General features: G+C 41.9%; 1 protein-coding gene and 1 long non-coding RNA gene across 6 annotated transcripts in view; one reads left to right on the forward strand and one right to left on the reverse strand.

The window, feature by feature from the left end:
* The first annotated feature begins 247 nt into the window (after window positions 1-247).
* Window positions 248-27,988, forward strand: part of plxnb1a (plexin b1a) — an 87,963-nt gene continuing 60,222 nt past the window's right edge. For 3 of the 5 annotated variants that reach the window (XM_037772860.1, XM_037772864.1, XM_037772863.1), the window contains exons 1-2: window positions 248-610; window positions 23,111-23,198. The gene's annotated coding sequence lies outside the window, so the exon portion shown is untranslated. The remainder of the gene's footprint in view (window positions 611-23,110; window positions 23,199-27,988) is intronic. The other 2 variants (XM_037772861.1, XM_037772862.1) reach the window with 1 other exon arrangement.
* On the reverse strand, window positions 20,739-26,518 carry LOC119489888. Its single transcript, XR_005207274.1, has 3 exons — window positions 26,357-26,518; window positions 21,074-21,076; window positions 20,739-20,752 (listed from the first exon to the last, which is right to left on the reverse strand). It is a non-coding gene; the product is annotated as an uncharacterized LOC119489888 (long non-coding RNA).

Consider the following 27,988-nt stretch of genomic DNA (forward strand, 5'->3'; position numbering starts at 1 on the left):
TTCCTCTGGTCTGTGAAATTTTTTTCAGATCACCTTTCTCATGCACTACTGTCAGGATATAGTGGGCTCATTTTTATAAAAATAACTTTTTTTAATCATATTTCTACCCACTGCTGCTTTAAAGACAACACTTATTTACATGTTTACATACTTATTTACAACACTTATTTATTGACACATTTTTTCCTTCTCGGGTGCGACTGGTTTTGGGGACTTTATTTTGAAGGCGACACCATGACATTTCCTGTCCCACCCTGTCTGACTCCGTGCATCTTGTCTCAGCTGTCCGCGCTGCGCTGCTCTCCTGTCTGTCTGTCCTGAGCTGAGCGCTGGCTGCGGTCAAACAACAGAGAGAGAGAGACAGCCTCCGGTTCTTCTGATGGGAACACACACAGATACAGCCTCCTACAGACACTTTACAGAGTTTGTTTCTCCTCTCAGAGCTGGTTACCTCCTCAGAGTTTCTCCAGGTTTTTGAGGGAAAACCAGCAGTATCGTGAAGTAACAAGCTGGACCACATCAGATACTTTGTGCTCGTTAGCGCGGATGCGAGGCTCTGTTTCAATCACCACCATGGACGGCTGATTCACACACTCCACTGACCTCACAGGTGAGTTCAAGAGCATTTATTAAAATGGGAAAAAATAAAATAAAAATAAGATTTTCGGTCACAGCATCAGTTTTGCTTGTTAAAGACAAGACCCTAATATTGACTGGCTCAGCTTGACACTTGCTAGTGTGATGCTTGGTGTTACATTCAAAAGGCACGTTGCAATTAATATCAAAGTATTGTATTAGTCTGACATGGAGGGTGAGCTCTGCTTTTAGGTGGGTGCAGAAAATCTGAAAAAGCTTTTTATTGAAGCTTTATTACACCCCAAAACAAAGCACACACCCGACTAGACTGCTCACTACAATAGATAATACAGTAGCTTGGACTGTGAGCACAGGGCTTCAGGTCAGACACACACTATGCTCACACTCTTTTGTCAGCTGATGTAGGAATGTGTGTGAGCCAAATGTCAAATGCCTTATTCACCTGCTAGCATTCTGCTGGACAAACACAGCTGTTTATTGCTTCATTTATAAAAAAAAACAACAAAAAAAAAACCAGAAATGATATGCTTTGACAATGTTCATTGAACTTGATAAGAGTTCAGTTGCTTTTAGATGAGTGATTACTTGCTGGAATTCCTGTCATTGATTGGTGATGGACAATGATGAAGTTGAACATCGTAGCCAGTATAGCGATGCACTGATACTGGATCGGATATCGGGCCGATACGGACTCAAATAAGCTGGATCGGATGTCGGTGACAATGGGGCCGATCCAGCCAACTCAATTTTAAAGTTTTTTTTACCAAGTTGCTGGTGTAAAATGCATCATTTTAAAGGGACTGTTTGTAACTTCTTCCACGTATAAATCAATCCGGGTCGGTGTCCATTGCGCGCTCGCGTGTGGCTACGCTGTTCAGACTCAAACTCCAACACAAACTACACAGAAGCACCAAAACAACAAAGTTATATGTAGTGAAGCCCGTCTTGCAAAACAGTGTTGGCCGCGGCCGGAGGACGCGGGGGAGACCGTAGCTTTGGTCTCCAGGGCCGGAGTCTCTACTGTACTCTGCTCCTCTGCTCCTCTGCCTGCCTGCTTGCATTCACTCACACAGCGCTTGTTCTCGCTCGCTCAGCTCACCCTCCGGTCGCGGTCTGGAGGCTGAGGCAGGAAAAGCCAACACTGGGATCAGCACTGATTCATGGAGAGACCTTCGTCTGGTCAGCTAACATTACTGCCAAGCAGCTGAAATATAGAGTGATATTGTGGTTTTAGCTGACGTGTGTCGCCTCACTGTTTTGACGGATGCTCGCTCACATTCAGGTAGCGCATGCACACGGGCGAGGGCGAGCAACAGGACGCTGACTTTTGTTGACTTAACGGACACAGGTGTCGCTGTTACAACCAATTTCTGATTCTTACAAACAGTCCCTTTAATAATAAAAAACAATTATATAAATGCATATCTATTTATTTATTGATCACGTTTTGTTTTACAAGGATGGGAAAGCAATGTTTAAGTCAAGCCTGATGTTGCCTTACACATAACAGAATGATTCCAGTCACCTCCACACAGTGAGGCGTACAGCTTGTTCATTTATCACTGATATCGAATCGGCACTCGGTATCGGCCGATACCCAAAGCCCACGTATCTCTATCGGTATCGGGACTGAAAAAGTTGCATCCCTAGTAGCCAGGCCAGCCTCACCCATAGACCTAGCAGAGAACAGTTGAAATGCTTCTGTCACAGAGGGAGTATGCGTTCAGAGACGGGCATGTGCTACGATTTCAGCTGTTCAGAGACTAGGTGAGGTTTTGACTTTCAGAGGTTCCCCCTCAAGTCTATGTGTTGCACCTCATCAGACTGCTGAATCTGAAGTCACAAAGCTCTTCAGTGTGGGAGGTGTTCATGATTTTGCTGAAATGGCTAAAATAGGAAGATTGAGTTTATATCGGCAGCTGGTCGTGCCCCCTCTTCTATAACAGCTGCTGGATTTTATTTTGGAAAAGAGAAGCAGCTTAGAAATCGATCAAAATCAAAGCCTCTCCAAAAAAATGTGCTGTGGACATATTTTAAGAGGGCCAAATGTTTAATTTCATATACAACCTTATCTTTGTAAAGATTCTTGTGGTTGTATAGTCATTAGCCAAGCCTTCCACCTCAATCTCCTCTCTGGTTTTGCTCGGGGTCCCAGCATCCAGACATTTTTGAATGGCTGGCCATCTGCTTTCTGAGGGGTCTGTTCCAGAAGCACGATATCACATTACCCACACTTGACTGTGGGGGGATGAATGAAAGTGTGCGTGGTTATGGCATTATCAGAGACTGTGGTGTGTAGAGAAGTTTGATTGTCCACAGACTTCAGTCCTATTTGTCATTAAAAAAACACAACTGAATACATAAATAAATAATATTTTTGGTTAAACAATTAAAATGGAATGTAAAAAAAACAAAACAAACATAAAGCTTTATAGTTTTTTAATCATCCATATAGAGTGCTCCAGGTATGACATATTTGTGTAGGCTAACCAGGAAGTTAGCATCGCCCTGGGTTCCCTCGACAAAAAGCCAATGGGATTTTTCCATTGGGTTTTGGATTATTGCAGAAAATAAGCTCTGTGGAAAACATACGTTTATGATACTTACACGTTTTATTCAGCAAGATAATCTTCACAAATGAACAATGCTTCTATGATTTTTGAAGCGTAAATGCAATTGCCAGAAGTAAAAAGCTAACGTTAGGCTATAAACAAACTACACCACGTTCGCATGAGCGCGAGTATACGCGAGAATGTAACGACGGATGAGTCGGCACGATGACGTTTAGTATTCTCATTTAGCCACTTGTTAGCAACCGCCTTTTTAAGACTCATAAAGGCTTCAAAATTCACAAGTATTTAGTGACGTATTTAATGTAGTAGAACAAAACATTAACATCTCATCAGTTAGCTAAAGTATTTTAGCTAGGAAGCTAAGGTCAACCAAGTTAGCTAGCTAACGGCGCTTGGAAGTTTACAGACACAGCTTCTAGCTTCATGACATTATCTCGTCTCTGGTCTTTATCAAGGGCCACAATGGAAAATACGTCTTGGACTTAATTGTGTTATCCTTGACATTTTTTTTATGTGTGTGATATTTTTTTTTGTCTCCTTTTTCATAATGTCAAAGAAACTGAACGAAAACGTTCTAAGTAAGGTTAGCCAGCTAACTTTGTTAGCATTACTTGCCGGCTAAAATGCTTTTGCTCCTGTTACAAGAGTTTATACAGTGATGCTACCGTGACAGACTGTGTCAAATATGGACGTAGTCTCCGTGACGTCACCTATTGTTTTCGGAAGAGCTGTTGTGAAGCTCAAACTGGGTGGCTCTGGCTTTCTCCATCTTGGCAGTGACGTCGAAGCCCAACTCCTGGCTAATCCAAAAATGGGCAAAAAGGTGGATTGTTGGTGGAGCTGAGGCGGGCTCACGTAACGCACCTGGTACTGCACCCACCTGTGACTCAAAACCGCCACACCCTCAATTATGCCTAACTTTAAGCCTTATTATAATTTATACGGGTGAGTTATATACAAACTCACCCCCCGTACAGTACGGGGAAATTAGTTATAGAGACCAAAACCGTTTTTTTGTACCAGACTGTAAACATGTTTATTTTTGCTGTGACGTTGGGCATGTTAACATGGGGGTCTATGGGGATTAACTCGCATTTGGAGCCAGCCTCAAGTGGCCATTCAAAGAACTGCAGTTTTTGGCACTTCCGCGTTGGCTTCATTTCTCAGCACCGGAGGTTCTGAGACACACTCACACACACACACCTCTCGGACCAATCACTGCTCTGGACATACATCGGCACACTCATCTCATTATCACAAGCATTCAGAAAATGTAATAATGTGGTTAGGAAAATAAAATGAGCTGATGAAAGACTATGATGAATGAATTCAATTTGAATTCATTTTAAAAATACATTTTGATTTATTTTACCAAATGATTGAAGGTTAAAGGAAAAGTATAAAGCTTTATTTTTTTTTACACTCTCCATATAATCATGTAACTAACAGTATTATCTGTTGATGTCATTACTATATCTGACTTGTCTTTTACTACATCAGTCGGTTTCGGGGCTCCATATAACCAGAGATTGTCTGCCTCAAAATCCAACACAAATATTTCAGGACTGTTGCCATTTCTGCATGCAGCGCTTTTGAAAATCAAACTGTGTGGGTGATTATTCTCATTAGGTGGCATGCAGGAAGTGGTTAGGTTTACTATCCGGACCTCAAACCTCTCAGACACACACACACACACACACACACACACACACGCACACACACACACACACACACACACAGAGGGTGAATGGGTCGAAGGCCACTTCAGCTGCAGCTGGTCATTGAAAAGCGACGCTCTGCAGCTGAAACGACTATTTCCCAGCCCTGTCTACGAATCATAAAAGTAAGACTGCTGGGCACGTATGCGCACAAGGACAGGGTGTTATGATTCATAGGTGTCAAGTGTCGGGCACGCTGCAGGTTAAGTAGTTTGCCTTTCAACAGCGTGAGAATGGGAAACGAGTGGGAACGTTGGGATAATGGGAGAAGAGTGTTAAATGCTTTTTGAAAAATCTGACGCAAGTGAACCCCTCCTCAGCTTTCTCATCTCTTCATCTCAGGTGTCACATACTGCAGTAGGATGCTAGATGTATTTTTGGCACTTTTGTCGTACAGGCATGTCGTCAGCTGGCTGGTGCATTGTCAGAATGATGGGATACGATGACCTGCTGAGTTTCCGATGAGCTCTTGTCTTGTCAATGAATGACTATGTTGGTGACTTGTCGGATGAGTCCGGTATGATTTCATTGTAATTATTAGCTTAACCCCCTACAACCAGCAGGAAGGCATCTTGAAAGAAATCATGGAGTGCAGAGACTAAAGAGCCATGTTGATCTTAGGTGTGTAAATGTTCAAGAGAGAGAATGTGCATGCCAGATTTTGATGATAGAAGTATTTTGGGCGTTCCCCATATCGGTCACTGCAACAGCTGGTGGTCCCTCATGGTGCATTCTTTTGTGTGTGTGTGTGTGTGTGTGTGTGTGTGGGCTGAGTTTATGCTGTAATGGGGTGTGGGACTGGAGATTCTGCAGAGAACACTTGCTGGGGCACCACTAAAGCCACAGGCATCCCTGAGAAGATAAGGATAATGAACGGCATTGTGCGAATCCGAAATGCTTCACAAATGGCTAACCCTGGTTCAGACATGCCTGCTATCTGCTGAGTAGATTGGATCCCAGCTTAATAAATATTTCTTTTCATTAGCAGCATGCTTCTATCCACTGTAATTAAATAGAAACCCCCTCCATCCTCTCATCCTACTGTACAGACACAGAGGTACAGGATGAGTGGACCTTTGACATGAGAATCATACACACATGTATCATGACACATCTCACTCATGAGACCAGATGCATATCTTTGGATCCACAAAGTAGTTCCTGATAGTTAACAGTTGCTTGATGTGTTTAAAGGTACTAAGGTCACTTGGGGGTATGTAGTTCAAGTTTATTTAAGATAAGCTTCGTTGACCAGCGACTCACGTGACTCACAGAGCTGACGATACTAAACGAATCGCGTGGCTACTGAGTCACATGACTCACGGGACTCATGATACCAACGAGTCATGTGACTAAAGACTGACGTGACAAAATGAGTCAATGTTGCTTTTAGTTTCACACGGGACGTTAAACACCGGTCTCCTAGTTGAAAGTCTTGTGTTTGTTTGACCCATCCAACAGCCCATCAACGGACTCTCGCGCTATCAATGCTACGTCACTTTAATAACGCCGTGGGTGTGTTTTACATTCTCTCACATACTGTTGCTAAAGGGTGCCTCCGTGCGTCAGTTTCCAATGCGGAGGGGCGCTTACGTGGTGTTTGACGAGTTGGGAGCGAGAACGGGTTTGCTGCCCAGCCTATAGACAAAACCTTACACCCCCAGCTGCCTCAGGCCCTGTCCACTATAGAATCAGAATGTATACAGTAGCTGTTCCTTTTGTGTAATCAGGGTAAGTCATTGCAACACCTAAGATAACTGGAATGGAATCTTGGTCTTGTTAATGTGGAAGCTGCAATATTTCATGTTCAATGTTATGTTTCATAATGACTGACAAGTTCCAAGCAGATTTTACACTGAAAGTTCAGTGAAGTGATGCCGCTGCTTTGGGAACTGAAACACTTGAGTGCACTACACTGAACTGGTTATTAACATATCAACTAGTCATTCAGGTTTTTTTTGGGACAGATTCAGACTGCGGATTTTTGCTTGATGACAGTCATAACTTCGACTACAAAGGGAGTAAACAAAATGATCACTGATGACCTTGCATTGGCTGACTGATTGGTGAACCTGTACGTGCTAACCAAATGACCAACCATTTGTTAATTTGAATAGGAGTTCCCATCCTGTCTACATTTGAGCCCTTACTGCCTAGGCCGCATACATATTACATATGTGGGCCCAGTTGCCTATAGCCAGAAACATAAACCCTCTTTCCCCCCCTGACACCCAGCCACAGGCCCCCTGGACAGTTGCCTTTTGACCCAGTAGAGCTATGCTAGTGATCCGACTGACTCACAGGTGGAGCATTCCCTTTCTTGAAGAAATGCCTCCGCATTTGTCTGTTGGGGTTTCTGGTGTGGGCTGCGGCTTTGGTGGTACAGGCAACTGTCACGAATGCCCCGAAAGTAACACCCCCCACTGACGTGTGATTTGTTTCATTGTTAGTTTTCAAGACCAGCCTTGAAATAATTACTCCTGCTAACAAGGACCGAGAATCTCCAGTGGATGTCAATGGATGATCAATAATCATTTGCACACTTGTCAAGATAACATTCTAGGAATCGATTGATCAAAACAAACCCAACTCAACTGCTTTACTTCGCTGTCGATCGAGTTAATGGATTTGGGATTTACTTGTTTATACACACAGAAAGCAGGTCCAGAGGCTACTGCTAAGTCAGCTTTTTCTTCTCTTATTGTCTGCAGGGGCTCATCCTGAGGTTTATCAGCAGGGAAGGGGATTTTGATGGTGTCAGATTAGATCCTGATAGACAGGATGGGTTAAATCCCCTTAGGCTACTCAAGAGAGAGGGTTCTATCTGTCCGGAACTCTTGATTAGCCCATTAATTATCTGCAAAACCATGTTGTCTGCATTTACTTTGTCAGTGTTAAACAGTCACTGATATTAATGTTGTTTCGTGACCCATGACTATTGGAAGGATTCTACAGTAAAAAAAAATGTTTTTTCTATTTTTACTATTTGACATTGTCGCTGTGAATTACACTATCCACTTTCATTTCTTCTTGTGCTGCATATTTGCTGATGATGTAACCTCGAAGATATTAGTTGTAGCTCTACTACTTCCAGTGTAGGACATTACTTTCATTCTATCAGCCTACTATATTGAATTGATCTACTCGGCTTCTTTCTCACTTCTTTAAAGTTACTTATATATTAAAAGGACTCTTGTATTGTTTACACTGTGGAATCAGCTGCACTCAGTACTTCAGATTTTTATGTTGTGATGTTAGTTGAAGTAAAATCCTCTTAAGTCTCCCCCTGATTAATGAAAAGCTAAGGGGAAAGTAATAAGGTTGAAGATTAAACCATAATACCTCCAGGGCGAGTCTGCCGGCCACCCAGTATGAAGTCCACTCACTGTCTAGGGCGGATAACGCTGGCTACTGGTTAATTTAAAAGCATTACATGCAAACCAATGTCTAGGTACTTTTTGTTATGCCAAAATCAATTTATTTATTATATATATATATATATATATATATAATTTTTATTTGAATTTATTTAAGATAATACTGTTATCTGCATTTGTCCACCATCAAACCGTAGGATGCAAGAACCGACATAAAAAAAACACATCTCAATGAACAAACATGCAAGGTTTTACGAGGCGGCAACCTTCAGTTCTGAAAAGTAACGCCAATGCAAAGTACTTCTCACTTGATTTATTACATCAGTAAACATTGTAAACAGGAGTTTATGGTTTCAATCGCTAGTTTCAAGTCTTCTTAAATGCTGCATGATGTTTCATTTAGTAAATTATGGTCCCTTGTAGAGTCAAATAGACCTTAAAGCAGGGGAAGCTTTAGGGCGTGGCTACCTTGTGATTGACAGGTTGCCACCACGGTGTTGTCCGGTCTGGGTGTTGTTCGTCTTTTCGTTTTAGTACTTTAAACCGTTTCACAATGTGGTTTCAGTTCATGAATGTTAATTGTAACATTTTGGTTGCCAAAGAAATGTCATATTTAGCCCTCGGTTGTACTTAGCTTCACCCTCTCGTGTCACTTCTGGTTCCAAAAAAACAAGATCATGATGGCCAAAAACCAAGATGGCGATAGCCAAAGTGATGAACTCGAGGCTTCAAAACTGTAGTCCACAAATCAATGGGTGATGTAACGGTGACTTCGTCCACTTCTTACAGTCCATGCCATCAACAGAGTACCAATGATACTCCTCTGATGCACTGATATCTATTTAAAGTGCATGACTTTAGTTCTCAACTTATAGTCACTGTGGACTCTCCGGCTCCCCGTTCCCTCAAAGGACAGTATTGTGAAGACTGCTTGCTATTGTTCAACGGCCTAAATTCACAGATCAAAGATCACCATAGTTTAACTTGACACAAAGCCTTTAGTGCAGATTTACGTTGCCTCTGCAAACGAATCCACTAATCGTGACAATTTTGATGCAAAATGTTGCCGTCTAATGCTGATGTGATCACCAGGCCGTTGACATAGTTCAGGATGAGCTTATGACCCAGAGTGGTTTTGTTAGAGTATGTAAGTTACAGATTTGTCACTACATGACTGGCTGGCAGTGATAATTGACTACTTGTCAGCACACACCTATTGACTGTCATACTCACCACTTGGGTTTCAAGTTTCTAATGATTACTGCAGAAAACCTGCAGTGTAGGACTTAAACCATGAAGCCATACTTGTTATCCTTTCAGTGCCCCCTTTTCTCAATAGAGTCTATTGAAAGTAATTGGCTCTATTTCTGCTTTTTCTTATGAATAGAAACATCTGTGTACTAGGGCTGTCCTCCACCAAAGGAATTCTTTGTCGACTGAAGCTGGGCATGCACTGTACGATTTTAGAAATGTTGTTGTGTAATTCCTACTGTACGAGTAGATTGTTTTTCGATGTAAAGCCAAAGCTCACGATTTATGTGCTCACACTGTATGGTTGACTAATTGACTAAGGCTATGTTTATAAAGCCATCTACCGAGGCCTGCGCCACGAGCATGCACAGAGGCGTTTATGCTCAGCGCGTTGTTCGTTGCAGAATGCTCCGAAACGCCAGGGGGCATAGAAACAAAATAGTCTGTGGATAAGCAAGAAGTCAACGAAAATTTCTGGAAGAACGTTCCGTAAATAAAACTATGTACAAAAGAGTAGCTTTCTCTGCTTTATTCTTTGGGAAGTCTGGCGCCTGAAGCCTGATGTGTATAAACTATAACCATTTTACATAGGGTCAGTGTGGGTGCGTAATTACAAAAATTCAGAGGTGCACGTCCAAGCGCCGCAACAACTTGCGGAGCCTTCGCGCACGTCTCGAAAGCCGTGATGACGTAATTTTATGGCCCGCGCACCTCGCACCGGCTTCTCTACGGCGACCATAAACCCACCTTAAAGCTGAATATTTTTATAAACGGTCACTATATCGTGACAGTAGTACATGAAACAGGTAACCTAAAAAAAATCATGTGCCTCTGTGTCCTCCAGTGCTCCTAACAGCATCTGCAAGATTTCACAGACCGGAGGAAAACAAGCAGTCAGAGCTAATCTGAGGTCTGCTGTCTATCTGCTGTCTATGAGAGCCGGCTGTCAATCACTCGCGAACTCCAACCAAACGGTCAAACTAGGCAGCGCTGATCAAATATGAATCAATATTATGTTACGTTAATGCCTATTTCTCGCCTCAAATGTTTTCAGAATTATCTTGTAGTGTACTGTTTAGCTGTAAAATGAGAAAGTTTGTGACCCGGCAGCCATTGTAAAATCTGTTGAAGGAAGGCCAAGTACCCGGTCACATGACCGGAGCAAAGCCAATAGGAACGCTCTCTCTCTGAAATGACCTTTGATTGGTCAAAGTCTCCCGTCGTAGATTTTTTAAAGCCTGTAAACAGAGCCATGAGGAGGTGCAGAAGTCTAGTTTTCTCTCAGAACACTTGAATTACAATATGCTGAAAGGTTATTATGGAATTTTTGCCCGATGATGCCAAAAATCTACTGCCTACTGACACTTTAAGAGGGGTCAGCCATATACTGTGTACCATACATGCATATGGTTGCCAATGCTTTTTTTTATATGCAGTAGAAGTTAGTGTGAGCTGCAATGATTTTGAGAATGAGAGCTATAGAATCAATCACAGCTAATCAATAAACAGTCACCCTTTCTTAACCATATAAAATTATGTAATTGGAAAAGTCCTCACTGTCTTCCTAATACACTGTGTTGAGTTGCACTATACATGTTGGCATTCCACTTACTGCTAAACAGTCGATCAACGGGAAATGCTGAACTCATTCTATGTGAGATTTATCCGGAAGGTTGGTATTGAACCTGAAAAGTGGCTTTAAATTACCCTGCTCTCCGGCTCACGGAAATTGACGTATAGATGCTTTTCTGCCAAACTATTCCAAGCCTTTTTTGAGTGGCTGCTCACTCGCTGTTTTTATTAGATGAGAGGAGAGGGATACTGTTCTGTGCTGAACGGTATAATTTAGTAAAGGACCTTGGCCCGTAGGCAGAGTGCAGCAGATAAAACCATGATTCTGTGTGTGTTTGCCCCAGCTGCAGCTAGAAAGAGGAGGAAATCATTTAGATGGTTTGTTTTGACCGGTTTGACCACGGCAGTCGAAAAGTCTGCCTCATTTCTGTGATCCAGTTGGCAGCGAGCCACAATAAAAAACATGCGTGCTTGTTAAAGCCAAGATTATTGACATGAGTAACCTAGAACCCCTGTGGAAATTGTTTTCTATGCTGGATTTGACTGAACTGTTCCTGGAATTGATTAGTGACAACATTTTTGCGTCTAATGCTGGTTCACCAATCCTTTTTTTGAAACACTAAACAACAGCAATGGGCTGGCTCACTCTACAAGTACAAAGACTTATTAATTTGCACAGGAAACCAATACAGTTAACTTTACCCTCTTTTTTAAGATGAAAACAACTGTAACTGAACTATCCGAGAAACTGCCACGCAAAGGTATCCGAGCGAACCAGCCCGCTTTTCCACCAGTTTGTAGCGGAAACATTGTAATCAGGGATGCGTCATCAACGGATGGCGTTGCACAATGCGCAAAGGAAGTAAACGGCAGTAGCAAGATGGTGGAGAGCAGTGATTACCTGCGAGCTTTTGTTCTGTCATTACAGATATTTGTTTGTACCAGCTATTAGTTAGAACACTGCACGCGCTTTTTCCCGACAATTTCTCACTTGGCTTCTCCATTGTTACCTTCCTCCATCGTCTCTTTCTAACCTGTAGAATATGCTATGCCCACTGATGTCGTTACGGTTCATACTTCATGTCAAGGAAAACCTGCTATTTCTTGGTTCCAGCTGGGAGACAACCTATCGGGTTCCGAATTTAATTTTGGTCGAAATAGAGTGCTCCAGGGATGACGTATTTTTTTAGGCGAACAAGGAAGTTAGCATCGCTCTGGGTTCCCTCGACAAAAAGCCAAAGAGATTTTTCCATCGGGTTTTGGATTATTGCAGTAAATAAGCTCAGTGGCAAACACATGTTTATGATACTTACATGTTCTGTTCAGCAAGATGATCTCCACAAATGAACACCACTTTTATGATTTTTAAAGCGTGAATGCAATCGCCAGAAGTAAAAAAATAAAAAAAGTCTCATTCCTGTAGTAATATATGCTCCGAACGGTTCAAAATTAGTTGCACAAATCGAAACAGAACCCATTCCATGTTGGTGGAAAAGGGGTATCAGTGGGTGATTTAGACTAGGGCTGTCCTCGATCAAAGAAATTCTTAGTCGACTAACACTAATATGATTTTGACGACTAACCGATTCGTTGATTGAATCGACAGATCTCTAAAATTACGTCTCTCCTCAAGTAATCACACAAAGCACCACTTTAAATCTTGTGTTTACCAGAGATGTGCTCATACATTTCTTGGAAATAAGTCATTCAGCATGAAAAAAGCATTAGAAAATGACTAATCGACTGAAGAAATCTTAAGTCGACTAAAACCAGAATGGTCGACTAATCAACTAAGAGGGGGTAGCTTTAGTTTGGATGTTAATGCATTGGTACTGATCAACAGCTCCGTCACCTTCTAATGAAATATAAATTAGGTTCAGCAGAAATATTATTTCCTGTTTAAAGAAAAGTAGGACATTAATGTTCAGTGCTTTGTTTAGATTTTCCGGATGTAACAGAAGGAGAGGTCCAGCAGTCTGGGGGGGGAGGCTAACCAAACAGAGTACAGTGTGTCTGGGTGTAGAAGGGGAGTATAGATTTTCACAGTGGTTACAGCACAGCTGACCACACAGTGAGGGAACAGGAGGAAATGACACAAACACAGTAACCAGATCTTTATAGTCCTCCTGAATGTGCGACAGTTTGACATTTCTGTGTTCTGACGTCGGTCGAAACGACTCATTCCGTCTGTATGATTTTGACGATATACTTTGTCCCATTCCATCTTCACGTGTTTCAGCATTACTTCAACCGCTGCAGCAGAATAACACAGATTAGACAATGTATGAAAGGAAATGCAACCGATTTCAGGAACCTTCTGGAACGATAACGTTACGTTAACTAAGAGGAGTCAAAACTCTGCAACAGCTCAAATCATGTTACTGATGTTAACCTTAACTATACTTACTCCTCTTTATCTCCTACGGGTATTAAGGCCGCAGTGAGATCTCTCCATCACATTTTGTCCGTGGCAACATGCTGCGTTTCTCCCCGTGACAGGAGCATCTTGTCCAGCAGCTCCTCCAACTTTAAGACGCACCAGCTAGCAGGGCCGGTTCTAGCTTTTTTGGGGGCCCATATACAAAATCTTATTTGTTTGACCAAATGTTACTTTTCACCATACATTTTTTTTTATTATTAATTTAGCTGCATTGTTAACATCAAAATAAAATCAGGGGCTTTAAAGACGGCTGCTAGTGAGAGAAATTTACTAGAAACTACAGTACTGAACTCTGACCTCATAAGTTGCCATGCCAATATATATACATAAAATCATAAAATCTTAAAAAAGATATTGTCGAACCACGATGATGACACGGTGAAAAGTTAAGTTAAGATATTCTACTTATTGATTTTTTTTTTATTTCTGTTGATTTTAGGATATTAATATATACAAAATTCCAAATGCATCCAGATTACATTGAGAATATTACATCAAAGTGTTTTTTCCCCCAGTGGAGAAAAATGAAAAGTTCCACATTTTGGGAAATACTCTCACTTTCTGGCTGAGAGTTAGATACCACGCTCATACAGTATCTGTATGCTAAATACAAAGCCACAACCTGCAACCCTTTAGCTTAGCTTAGCTTAGCTTAGTTTAGCATGGCGTACAGACTGGAAAACATGGGAAACAGCTTGCCTGGCTCTGTCCAAAGGTAACAAATCCCCTCACGAGCACCTCTGAAGCTCACTAATTGGTTGGGATGCTAATTTAGAATTTTTTTTCTAACCGATAACCGACCCTTATTAACTGATTATTAATCGTTAACCGACAAGATTAGCGCGTCGCATGCAGCGGTGCTATTTTTAGTGCCTAACAAGTCGCCAAGCTGCAACGAAAAGCCAGGTAAAGTCCATCATTTATCACCAGCTGCAGTGTATGAGCACAACAGACAACTGAGTCCCCAGTTCACCCGTCAGGGAGAGTTACTGTAACAGCCATGACGCTTCATGATTGTCCCAGTAAGTCTCCACCGCATTATTTAGTTTAGCTGCAAGGTTGCCAGAGATTGTCTGTCAGCGTGGCGTAACGTTAGCGAGTGTACAACAGACCGTGTGTGTGTGGCGGCGGTGAGTGTGGGGAGTCGGTGGCATTATAGCTGTGACCGTAGCAGTGCAGTGTGTGTACAGTTTATTTGTCAGTGAATAAATGCTACAACTCCTCCAAGCCAACTCCCTGTATCTCGCAACACCGGCTCAGACTCTCTTAAGATCTGCTGTTAAGGTGGACCAGCTATTCTCCTTTAAGTGTCTTTTAACCATTTAACTGATAGCATTAATCGGTTAAAATTCGTAATGTCGGTTAACGGTCAAACGGTTAATTATTAACATCCCTACCAATTACACTAACGTGATATTGCTCTTTGTTGGTATGGAGATTTTGTTCCCTTTGGACGGAGCCATGCAGTTTCTCCCAGGTTCGTTGCCGTAGAGACATTTATTTTTACTGAACTTGACTACACAGTGGCATTGGTTTCATTGGACAGATGGCAGCTGCTCACTGTGCGTCCATCTCCAGGTGGCAACCCCTTCCCCACCCCCACCCACCCCCCCAACCGGCCGTTGTTCTGTGTTTAAACAAAATGATACCTCCCACCAGGTCCAGCCCACAAGCTATAGCATCGTGCTTATTATTGTAACATCATGCTCTCACATGAAAGTGGGTGAATGCAATATGAGAAACAGACCAGAAGTTGTTGTTATTGTGTGTGTGTGTGTGTGTGTGTGTGTGTGTGTGTGTGTGTGTGTGCTCCAGGCCGTCAGTGGTGTCCATTAGTTGAACAGTAGTCGGATCAAGTCTGCTTGTCCAGCTGCTGATTCACCCCCTACCAGGCTCACACACACACACACACACTTTTGCACCGGCTTTCATTCCTGATCCTAAACAAACATTAACTTTAACCCTTGACTAACCTAAAAAAAATCTTTTGAGAATCACTTTACAAAAATGTCATTACTTTGAATGTCTGGTTTTCGCATAGCAGTTTATCCTATACCTCATAGGGTCTGAAATTAGCAGCCGCCACCCGCCAAATGCGGGTAAATTGTTGGCGGTGACAGGTGAAATCGTCAGGCCATCGGCCACTTTGGCAGCAGTGGGGATGGGAAAAGAGAATTGTTTTCCTGTTAAAAACGGGTTCTTACATGTCCAGTTCCTTGGAATCTCACACCTCTGTGACTATCGATTCTTCCGTATTGATGCTTTCCAACAGTCACACATGCACAATGACGCAAAGGCAAGCTGTATCATGTACTGCTACTGAACCTGAAGGACGCACCTTATTTTGTCCCTGATAATGCTACACTGAGAACAACAAAACCTGTGTTGAAATCAGCAGGAGGAGAGTTAGTAACGTTACCTTTAAGCAGCCGGTGGGCAGCACAGTCCTGCTTGGATAAATAACGGAGATTACGAACGTTAACGGAGGTATTTTTTTACGAGGCGTTTGAGGGCGAAGGTAAGTTACAACGTTGTCACGATGTGTTCAAATGTAATCTCGTAAAAATTAAGTTTTTGGCGAGAAACTCAAATAGATCCAGTTGTTTGAAGGTTTTCACAGCAATATAAAATAGATATTAGAGAGAGAATTATGACCTGTTTAACTTCCTAACACTAGCTCTGAGCAACTTGCTTTTAATCAAAGCAAATATTTAAATAATCATAATCATTTGAATTGTGTGTTTTTATGCAAACAACCACGATAGATGACAGTAGCAAAGTACAGTACCGTGTACAGTACCATCCCACCCCCGAAAAATAGGGCTCTCCCGGAAGCCACGGTGTAATTCCATCACTGTAATTCACCATGTATGTAATGTTTTTTATGTAAAATATATCGAACATTGAATGACAACAGATATAAAATGTAATTCCTTCATTTAGCACAGAGATTTGTGTGAGCGGCAGACAAAAAAAAAATGTGGCAGGCAGTGAGGAAAGTTCATTTCAGACCCTGCCCTCCACACACACACCCAACGTGGCCTTCAGTCTTTGTGTCCCATCTAAATGGGATCTTCCTCTCCCCCCTCGTCTTACAGAGGCATGTCTGGATACTTTAGGCCATGTCCGTCTGCCTCTCTCTCTCTCCTCCCTCTGTCCCTCCCTCCTGTCATTCTTCACGTCTTTTCTCTTTCCGGGGTCCACAGTTTGACCCCAGTTGCCCTTGACACATACATTTCTATAGCTTCGGCCAATCAATAAAGACTCGTGTGGCCCGGTGTCAGATGTTGCGGTCCACTAATTGAAACCAACAACAACCCACGGTGAGCGACAATGACCATTTTTTTTTTTTTTGCGTGCATGTGTGCGTCGGATTGATGAATGAGGAGGATGGAGGATCTGCCACATTCACATGGTGATCACCCGCTCATTCAGCTATTGTTGAGACCTCGGTTTTTGCAAGATTAGCGAGAAAAATTGTGCCGCAATCATGTCAGCAAGATGAATGTGGGTTGAGAATTATGGATCGAAAAAAAAAAAAGTAATGGCATCTTACTTAAAGGACATCCATTACTACTGAAGATATAAATATTTAAAAACAGGTCATAAATATATCGTCATTTAAAAAAAAAAAAAAAAAGGTTAAATAATTTCTTAAAACACTAGGGCTCTGTAGATTTTACATATGTGCTTTAGATGTATTGAGGAATGGTTTGCGGTTGTCAGATAACCCTGTTTATGAATTTTCTTTCTTCCTTTTTTAAGATTTAGCTGAGAACCATATAGGGCTTATAGCAGCATATAAAAGTATAATGTAATTTAATTCAAATAACCATAAAGCTGCTCAAAGTCCATAATAATAAACGCAAATAAATTTTAACGCCTCTAATTTCTTTAACACATTAATGCAAACGATCTTACGGAGGTTGTAGTGTAGCTCAATTTTAAAGCTAGAGTGAAGATCCTGCTAAGATATTAAACTACAAAAACCTAAGGAATCCATCGGTACCAACCTCGTCATACTAGCTCGTCGCGAAGGAGGTTAAATAACGGTCCAAACTTGGGCTACATTTTGGCGAGGAAAAACTGTCATGGCCATTTTCAAAGGGGTCTCTTGACCTCTGACCTCAAGATATGTGAATGAAAATGGGTTCTATGGGTACCCACGAGTCTCCCCTTTACAGACATGCCCACTTTATGATAATCACATGCAGTTTTATTCAAGTCATAGTCAAGTCAGCACACTGACACACTGACAGCTGTTGTTGCCTGTTGGGCTGCAGTTTGCCATGAAATGCAGTACCTGTGAGGGATTCTGGACAATATTTGTCATTGTTTGGTGTTGTTAATTGATTTCCAATGATAAATATATACATACATTTGCATAAAGCAAGCATATTTACCCACTCCCATGTTGATAAGAGTATTAAATACTTGGCAAATTTCCATTTAAGGTACATTTTGAACAGACAAAAATTGCGCGATTAATTTGCGATTAATCGCAATTAACTATGGACAATCATGCGATTAATTGCAACTAAATATTTTAATCGATTGACAGCTCTAATCTACGTAGGGAGCGGGTCCTCCCTCCGCGGTGCCGGCTGCCATGTTCCTACTGAAGCCCAGAACGGACAAACCTCTGGCCGAAGTCGATAACGTTACTCGCTCTGGAGTTAACCCCCTGTCAACCTCACTGCTAGATGCCTTCCAGATGTTACACACTGGTCCTTTAAATGACGCGATGTGCTTTAATCATTCATGAATGCACGAAGCACTCGAATAAGTGATATAAGAGAAGTCTTTCATTAAAAGGACCAACACGTGTTGGTTGCGCTGCATTAGCCAGCTGCACTTGTAAACGAGTCTATTGACAAAAGAGGATTCAAATTTGGGGCGATAAAGAAGAAGCTCTTAGCCTTTTAGCTTTTTCTCTGTGTGACCAAGCAGGTGACAACAGCACGGTGCATCTGTTGCTGGAGTGTGGAGTAGAAACGATTTACCCGGACAGTAACGTCTGTTAGGGTGTCTTCAGCATCAAGACTTTAAAGTGTGCAAACCTCATACACACTTTAATTTTGATGTTGAATGAGAATATTGTCGGCTTGGTTGTGTTGAGCAAATAAAAAAAAAAAGGGGTGGAGGTGGGGGGCGGGGGGCGGCTGCTTTCAAAGCTACTGTAATTAATCCCAAGCATCAGTCAGACTATTCTCATTAATAATGCATTTCAAGCAGCAGGCCTGACATGGGGAGTGGATTCAAGTCTTTATTCAAAGATTCAGCAACAATGCCAGGCAACCCCTCAAAGCCAATCTGCTTTTTTCCCAAAAGCCAGCAATCAAAAAACCCAAAACATGTTTCACCATGTTGAGGGTTTGAAACAATAAGAACAGAGGTAAATCTATTACAGTGCATAATCTGTCTTCATTACAACGTATAAACAAATCAAATTAAAAGGAAATGCCGTGATGAAGAATTCTTGAAAGGTAAAGCTATTCCCTGATCCTGTTATTACCCATTCCAGTACCCAATTGTGCAATGCACTGAAGAACCACTTCCTGGTCCAATTTGCAGGCCTGACTTGCTGTCTTTTCTGTATTGGTACTCTCACACATAGGTTTACTCAGGTTCTTTTTAAGGTCTTTTTTTGTAGATCAGATTCAAATACATGCCACTGAAAATAGGCAGAGCTCTAAACTAACTTTTTTCAGCGTCCTTCCAGAACCGTCTCGAAATGAATGTGGACTGTCCCAAACTTAAAATCTTTTTTTTTCTACATTATCAATAGTTAATCATCAAGTGGTTTATTTTTTTTCATGAATTTATTATTTATCCAAGACTTATTTTAAAAAGTAATTTTATTGTTTGTTTGTTTTTTATCTATAATTTGCATGTTTGTTTTGATTTTGTAAATTTTGTATAAAATAATTTATAAAGTAATAACGGTGTGCTGCACAAAACATGCAGTCATTTTCATCGCCGTTCATTCTAATGTAAGGGGTATTTTTCTTTCAACTCTCGTCCCAAAATTAATTTTCATCCTCCCCGATTGTATTTTTTTTCAGCCCCCGAGATGTCCTTAAGCTCAAGCACTGAACGCGAGATTATGTTTTGTGATACTGTATCAATTCTCAAATACACATTTGATTTATAATTAAAGGTTTACATGCAAAGACTAACTCAATCAACACTATTTCATTTGCGTCCTCTCAGTGTATGTGCCCTTTTAAAGTAGTGCCATGATGTTGGATGTTACAGGGACTGTGATAAATGTAAAAGCAGATCCCACTGTACTGATTGCATAAAGAATAATAATAATAATAATAATATATTGGATTTATATAGCGCTTTATATTAATCTCAAAGAAGTACATTTTATTTTACTCTGATTTTATGCATGTGGCGGTGTGTTCTTTATACTATGACAGTTTTCCTAAAATTAGATTTAAAATATTGCAATATATTGAATCGTAACCCCTGTATCATGATACGTATCGTATCGCCAGATTCTTGACAATACACGGCCCTAACTGAAAGTGGTATGAACATCCTTGTACACTGATGAATAGTCAGCTTTACAGCAGGTTAAAGTTACAGTGGGTAGAAATGGAGCAAATATGATTGAAAAAAGTTATTTTTTATAAAACAGTCACTATTTCCTGACAGTAGTGCATGGGACAGGTAATGTGAAAAATATCATGTGACTCTGTGCTACGGGGTCCTAATGTCCTAATGTCCTAATGTCCTAATGTCCTAATGGCATATGCAAGATTTCACAGATATCAAAATTAAAAGTAGTGGTTCTACAGAAAATCGCCCCCTGTGACTGAAATATTATAATATATTACATTAAATTGTTAATACAAATGCATCAGTGTGTGAGCAGAATTTAACGCAAGTTTGTTTAACGGCACTAATTTCGCAAGTTCTACAGCTAGAGTGAAGATACTATCATATCATATGAAACTAGAAAAACATGTTATACTAGCTTGTTGCGAAGGAGGTTAAATAACGCTCTAAACTTATGCTAAATTTCGGCGAGGCATGTCCATTTTCAAAGGGGTCCCTTGACCTCTGACCTCAAGATATGTGAAATGTAAATGGGTTCTACGGGTACCCACGAGTCTCCCCTTTACAGACATGCCCACTTTATGATAATCACATGCAGTTTTGGGGCAAGTCATAGTCAAGTCAGCACACTGACACACTGACAGCTGTTGTTGTCTGTTGGGCTGCAGTTTGCCATGTTATGATTTGAGCATATTTTTTTTATGATAAATGCAGTACCTGTGAGGGTTTCTGGACAATACATGTCATTGTTTTGTGTTAATTGTTATAAATACATTTGCATAAAGCAGCATATTTATTACATGTTGATAAGAGTATTGAATACTTGATGAATCTCCCTTTAAGGTACATTTTGAACAGATGAAACATGTGCGACAGCCCCAGTAGTAATATTTTTTTTAGTGAAATATTGGAGATATTACAATTTACCAAAGTAGACACTTTTTTAGCAGTAGACACCAGTGTGTCTTGATTCACTGTCTACAGTCTCTACAAAGAAGCTATAACAAACGAGCATGATATAAAAAAAACATCTAAAATCGGTGGTTTAAATAATGACATTTCCCTTTAAAGATGTCAGCATGTCACTGTGAGAGCACTGGTGTGTGTGTACCTAAGAATTATGTTCCAGTCCGTGTGGATCGGTTTTGAGATTCTGTTTGTCTTTCGCTGGTCTGAGCACAGCCAAAACCATGTGGGCAGGCAGCAGGGTCTCTGCAGAGCTTTGATCGGGATGTTTGCTTCCACAGCGGCCCTCTCTCAGCTTCAGATACAGTCAACTGAATCGGGCCTTTTATACACTCGTCTGTTTTCGGGGTGGTTCGTTGTTTCTCTTTGGTCAATTTGATGTTTTTTTTCTGTCCATTTCTTGTTTTTTCTCTTGTTCGACTTTGCTTCCCCTCTCGCTTTTTCTTTCTCATTATCACACACACACACACACACAGACAAACACGCACACACACACACACACACACACACACACACACACACACACACACACACACACACACTCCTTTGTATTTCTTGCCCCCTCAGTCTCTTGTTTTTTTTACCCACCTCTCCCTTGGTTAAACCCTCGAGTTTGATCAATCATTGATGATCCCAGGTGTCCTGAGACCTCTGGGGAAATCCTGATTGGCTACCTCCCAACACCCACCCCACCCCACACACACACACACACACATACCTTCTGCATCCCCCTCACAGCCCCTCCTTGCCTTTCAAGATCAGAGTTAAACCTTACTCGTTGCCCTCTCCCCAATCTCTCTCTCTCTCTCTCTCTCTCTCTCTCTCTCTTTCGTTGTTTCTTATCTCGCCCTTGCCTCTCTCTCCCCACTGGACATAGGAGAGCCGGCTTCAATTAAAGAAGCAGTTGGGGTTCCCTAAGCCATTAGCCATATTAGTGTTGGGTCCGTGCCCGTGCCCCTTCTCGAACAAAGACCTCTCAATGCTTTGTGGAGCCGTTTGGTTGGCGTTTGTCTAGATTTACTCATTTATAGCCACACACCCTCTTGAAGACGCAGTCGGCGGTGGCAGCGTGGCCGTCTCGTAACGTAGCACGTCGTATGCGATTGATTTAGGGTGTTTCACATCTAGAACTTTTTAAACGGACCAAACTCAGCCCTCTTAAAGTGGACCAAAAAGGAGGACTCAGTTCTGTTTCTGGTCCACTTCAGCTCTGATGGACCCTCAGTCTTCTCTCTGTGTTCACTATAGTTCCTTCCTTCATCACTGCTGGTCAATGCTTTCCCCCTTCAATGACATTTTCAATGCCGGCACAGGCGCTTCCACACAGAATACTGTCCAGTGCGTCGTAAAAGGGGCATGTGTCTCTTATGTCAGCGGATTCCCCGCCTTTTCTCATTTTATCGCGGGGGGTACTTTTGACGTAGTTTTTTTCTTTGGCACTGCAGTGTGGTCCTAATGAAGCCCCTCGCTTTCATATGAACTGTAAACTGGAGGATAACCTCAGCGTTTCTGTGCGTTGTAGACAGGTCCCGTTTGATGTGTTCTTCGTTCCTAGTTTGACCGTTTGGTCGGAGATCGCGAGTGTTTGACAGCCGGCTTTCATAGATGGCAGATGAACAGCAGACCTCAGATCAGCTCTGACTGCTTGTTTTCCTCCGGTCTGTGAAATCTTGCAGATGCCGTTAGGAGCACCGGAGGACACAGAAGCACATGATTGTTTTCAGATTACCTGTCTCATGCACTACCGTCAGAATATAGCGACCGTTTTATAAAAATAACCTTTTTTTAATCATATTTGCTCCAATCTCTCCTACTTCAGCTTTAATGTAACTTGACCCCCAGGTGGATTTTACCACAGTGAATATTACTACAGCTGATGCCCACATCACACCGACATGACATTGTTGCTTTATTGATTGAAAGAAAAAAGATGACAACTGAATGAAAAGAGCAAGTCCATGTGATTAATGACATCTAGAATCCTCCCTGCCTCCCTGAGGGTTTTATCGCATGCTTAACCTTTGGCAATGATTCCTTTGTCCCCAGATCACAATCGCACACCTCAGACCTTCAACACAGCCAGGCTCCACTCATCAGTCATCTTTGATTTTCTGCCAGAGATTCAGATACTGGGGTAATGTCTGCGACTAGGGATACTAGGTGTGTGTGTGTGTGTGTGTGTGTGTGTGTGTGTGTGTGTGTGTGTGTGTGTGTGTTCATTGCGCGTATGTCCGACTCTCACATGCGTGTTTCCTGAGCAAGATGGAGAGAGCACAGTCTATTAAGCATTTGACAATTGAAGACCTCCCACTCTAAAAGACCTGCTCAGATTGTCCTCTCTCCAAATCCCAGGAAGCTAAGGGGTGGTGGTTGTGGTGGTGGCAGGGGGGGGGACAAAGGCGTGTCTCCGGGGGGCGTCCATTTTCTTTCTAATGAAGCTGTCCGTCACACGGCTTGTTGACAGAAGGCCAGGATATATCACTCCCACCTGCCACTCCAAAACCACCGGTTTGGGAGCTAAACGAGCCGAGGTCATTTTGAATCTCAAAAAACAGAAAGCGGAAATAGGAATTGATCAAAATATTATCATTGGAGCATTTTGTCGTCTTCATTCAGCCTCCGCGGTACTTGTACTGTTTCACTGGTCACTCACCAGTGGGGTATTTTCCACAGGAGTGCAACTCCATCCCGCGACAAGCTTCATACTGAGCAGTCATACTTTGAATTGTTGCACTTCAATAGATTTCCAGTAATGTTTTACAAAATCTGTGGTTACCTTAGAGTGTATTTTATTTAGGGCTGTCAATCGATTAATATATTTAAACACGATTAATCGCATGATTGTCCACAGCGATTAATCGCAAATTTATTTAATTAATTTTTTTTCCATTCAAAATGTACCTTAAAGGAAGATTTGTCAAGTAATTAATACTCTTATCAACATGGGAGTGGGTAAATATGCTGCTTTATGCAAATGTATTTATGACAATTAACACAAAACAATGACATTTATTGTCCAGAAACCCTCACAGGTACTGCATTTAGCATAAAAAGAATATGCTCAAATCATAACATGGCAAACTGCAGCCCAACAGGCAACAACAGCTGTCAGTGTGTCAGTGTGCTGACTTGACTATGTCTTGCCCCAAACTGCATTTGCTTATCATAAAGTGGGCATGTCTGTAAAGGGGAGACTCGTGGGTACCCATAGAACCCATTTTCATTCACATATCTTGAGGTCAGAGGTCAAGGGACCCCTTTTGAAAATGGCCATGCCAGTTTTTCCTCACCAAAACTTTAGCGAAAGTTGGGAGCATTATTTAGCCTCTTTCCCGACAAGCTAGTATGACGTGGTTGGTACCAATGGATTCCTCAGGTTTTTTAAATTTGATATGATGTCATGATCTTCACTCTACTTTTAAAATTGAACCCGCTACGACCTAAAGTTGTGTTAATGCATTAAACAAATTAGTGGCGCTCAATCTAATTTGCGTTAAAGCGTTATTATCGCATTAAATTTGACAGCCCTCATTTTATTTAATTCAATTTGTAAAAAGTCTGACTGAGTCATGTTTTGTCAAGTGTGTCGGCAAGACGACCAGCAAACAACTTTTAACATGCTTATTTTCTGAATGGAGTTTGGATCGATCAGGGCTACGCCATGCTAACATTGTGGCTGCTCCATCAACACTCAAAAAAATAATGTCATCTAAATTAGGCATAAATATGGCAGTATTTATTTAATATTTATTTTAATCATTCATTCTCTACAATCTCCTTTTGCAGTCAGGTCGCTGTACAGATATGAGATACTGCCACAGAGCTCTCGGTGCCCAGAGATTGCAATTTTTCCTCCATTTCTGATTCAACAACGTCGTGACGTCAGTGACATCCGTGACGTCGGGAGAATCTCAATGCTGATTTTCTAAATGCGGTATTCCACTCCACTTGTGAGCAAATGCACCTTATAATTCCTTCATCAACGGTTTCTCTCTACCTATATAGCTGTTCCCAGCTGGCCCGTGTTAACGTCCATGAAAGCATTATCATTTTTAAAGCTGTTTAAACCAGCCCTTTCTACCTTATGTAAGGACCACACTGGGACCAGGAAGTACCCGCCAGTAGCTACCCAATGAGCCCGTAGGACTGTAGAGTGCGATCCGGAATGAAATGTGAATTAGGAACGCCTGTCACTGGTCCCTTTTAAGGGATTCAGTGGGATTATGTCTGCATGGGTGCCCTGGCTGCAGATGAAACACGTCTGGGATGAAAGTAGGCAGTCTTTGCATGCATGCACACCGAGTTGACCGGCCACGCCAATGAGGTATTTAGGCCAAGCGTTGTTGTATTGTTTTTCTTGGGGGTTTAACAGTCAGGTAGCCCCCAACAACCAAGGATTAGATAACAAATGCTGCGAGGTGCTTTTAGAACATGTCTCGGGCAACAGAGAGATACTAAATCAATAGCACGGTCTTGATTTTGAAAGAGTCACCATCATGTTTTATATTAATCCTGAGAGAAATGTTATTAGAGCGTTTATTCAAGGCTGGCCCACATACACAAAAGACCTTAAAGGTTGCAGACGCCCACACTGATATTTGATTTTTCACCAGACAGACAGAGAACAGTCAGTGTGTTAGTAGAACTGACCCTACAACAACTCTTTCATCAGGCTGCCAATAGGGTAGCAAGTTCAGGTCAGCACTCCCAACTGACTGCAGACACCGATGGACACTACTTCAATATGCTTGAAGCTAATAAGTAGGGACGGGTACCAAAGCCCCGGGGGAACACATTTTTTCAAGACCGTAGTATTGATAAGCCCTGACGTTAACAGTTCTGCTGTCGGTATTAGAGAAATTAAGAAAATTATTTTTTTATTTACAGTATTTAGGCGAGATAAATGTTATCTTGCACCTTTGATCTCACAAACTCTGTTTCTAATTTGTGATAAGATTAAAACATTCGTCAGTGATGCATTTTCATTTTCCAATCCAGAGGAGAGATCTCTCTCTCAGCTGGTCGTCTGTGTGCGTCTCTCTCCCACTCACACACACACACACAGACACCGAGCACCTCCAGTGTATTTTGGCTTTTCTATGATATTTCATATTTATTTGAGTCATTTCCTGTCTAAGTTGATTAGCCACACCGTTTGCCAACTTTTTTTTTGGATAGATAACTTAATTTTGTGCTCAAAGTTTAAAATCGAAGGTTGTTGCTAAACTGGGAGTATGATGTATAACTATAGTAGCAGGTCAGACGTCATCCCCTAAACTTGCGCAGGTGCACTCATGCTCGTTTGTGTCTGAGCAGCAAACTGATAAACCTGTTTATCTGTCAGTTTGTCTTTCTAGTTAGTTAGCTAGTTAGCTGTAGTTAGCTGGCCCAACTTGTTGCATTAGCTAACTGAAGGTTTTCATTTTATCTACATTTTCCTCCACCTTAGTGTAGTGTGTTTATTTTCACTGTGGCATTTGTGTGTGTGGTGAACGGGTGAAATCAGTGCAGTAGATTACACAAAATCCCCAAAACAGAATCAACAAAACATACTGACTGTCTCTCTCACTCGCTCTCTTCTTTATTGTCTCCTCCTGCTGGAGATACATTAATGGAAAGCAGCTGATACCGGAGGTTTGCGGGCCTCGAACAGGTCCGAACGACGGGGAGCACAACTTTCAGCCCGAAAGAAAACAAGAGAAAAGTCCCGTTAGAGAAATAAACGAATCACAGTGCAGCCCGGTGCGGTGTCGATGCTGGGAGCTGAGGCGAGAGCGGCCGGTGCTGGTGGACGGTGCACCTCCAAAACATCCCAAAACTGTATTTCAAACGGCGGATCACGGCAACATGTCTATCCATCCTCCGGTGCGCTGTGGCCGGCTTGCGGCGGTGCGGCTCCTGGGTGCAGCAGTAGCCAGAGGACAGCCAGAGACGGTGAAGAAGAGAGCGAGTGAGAGAGAGTCGGTGTGTTGCGCTAATTCTTGTCTCATCTGTGGTCTGATGAACAGTAAATTCATCTAAACATGGGGTGAAAAACGATGCAATATGGTTGTCATGGTAATGAATTACATCTGACTATTATGGTGCCTTCAAATGGGGTCGTGTTTACCGTGTTCACGAGTTGAGCCCATAAGAACCATATTGTGATATTCACAACCTCGTAAGTGGAAAGTTTCTGAAAGCTCCGAGGTCACGACTTGTGACGTGTTTGTTGACGTTGTCAGAAAGGGCGGAGGCCATGGAAGTTAAGTTTTCAGTGCATAATAAGTTAATATATTGTAATTTTTCGTAATTTTATAATATGTCTAAGGAAAATGTTGATATTCCCAACGGCCTCATCTTTTTCCTCTGTCATTATACCTTTGCATTTCCTGCAGGATGTTACCCGCTTGCTAGCTTGCTCAATTGTTAGTCTCTGTGGCTTCTAGACACCAACAGTAACGTTAAGATTGGCGTTGCTTAGCAGGGTGTTCTCATGACTTAACCACTTGAAAGGCAAGCATATCGTGTACACGACTTCCCGTGTTGTAAACACAAGCTCACAAGTTTCATTTGAAGGCACCACATATCACACTCCCGTTCTCTGTTTGAGAAAGAACCAAATAACAAGAAGTAAAGCTGGCTGGAGGGAAGGCTTTAAAGAGTTACACGGTCAGGTCTAACCCTCTAGAGTGTATTTTCCTAGTTAAGGAATGATGTAATGATATAATTCTGCAGCGCTTATCACTACCAGGCGTGCAGGGACAACAGCCGCAAAGAATCCCTGACTAAACATTTAGAAAATGCATGGCATCCAGATAGGCGCCTGAGATACCAGGCACAGTGGACAGAGGGAGAGGGGAGGGGGAGGAGGAAGGAGAGACGGGCGAGAGGATTTGTTGAGAAGGGTGAGACAGAAGGGGGACGCAGAACGGGCCTCCACTT

Source organism: Sebastes umbrosus, chromosome 6, assembly GCF_015220745.1.
Source record: "Sebastes umbrosus isolate fSebUmb1 chromosome 6, fSebUmb1.pri, whole genome shotgun sequence".
Lineage (NCBI taxonomy): Eukaryota > Metazoa > Chordata > Actinopteri > Perciformes > Sebastidae > Sebastes > Sebastes umbrosus.